Source organism: Sinocyclocheilus anshuiensis, unplaced genomic scaffold (genome assembly GCF_001515605.1).
Source record: "Sinocyclocheilus anshuiensis isolate Anshui unplaced genomic scaffold, SAMN03320099.WGS_v1.1 scaffold8211, whole genome shotgun sequence".
In the NCBI taxonomy this organism is placed as follows: Eukaryota; Metazoa; Chordata; class Actinopteri; order Cypriniformes; family Cyprinidae; genus Sinocyclocheilus; species Sinocyclocheilus anshuiensis.
The window spans coordinates 1-472 of NW_015557606.1; the positions used below are offsets into that span (position 1 = coordinate 1).

At 50.6% G+C, this 472-nt stretch overlaps 1 non-coding gene across 1 annotated transcript; it reads left to right on the plus strand.

Moving 5' to 3' along the window:
• Nucleotides 1-35: 35 nt before the first annotated feature.
• trnam-cau (transfer RNA methionine (anticodon CAU)) lies at nucleotides 36-107 on the plus strand. Its single transcript has one exon. It is a non-coding gene; the product is annotated as a tRNA-Met (tRNA).
• The last annotated feature ends 365 nt before the right edge of the window (nucleotides 108-472 follow it).

Consider the following 472-nt stretch of genomic DNA (forward strand, 5'->3'; position numbering starts at 1 on the left):
GATTGTGGGTTCGAGTTCCATCTAGGGTGGCTTACAGCAGAGTGGTGCAGTGGAAGCGTCCTGGGCCCATAACCCAGAGGTCGATGGATGGAAACCATCCTCTGCTATGACATCTTAACTTCTATTCATGCCTGAGCCCCCCAAAAAGTGGTAATATCCACACCATGGGAGTGAAAACCGAAGGCCACTTGTTGCTCTCATAGTAGTCGTTCATCGAGAAGACTCCATCTGATTGTTTTAAAGACCACCTGAATGTGAGTGAGCTACCCCATGGCAGCCCCAGTGGCCTAATGGATAAGGCACTGGCTATTTGGTGTGGCTTACAGCAGAGTGGCGCAGCGGAAGCGTGCTGGGCCCATAACCCAGAGGTCGATGGCTTGAAACCATCCTGTGCTAAGACATTTTAACTTCCATACATGCCTAAACCCCCAAAAAGGGGCAATATCCACACCATGGGAGTGAAAACCGAAGG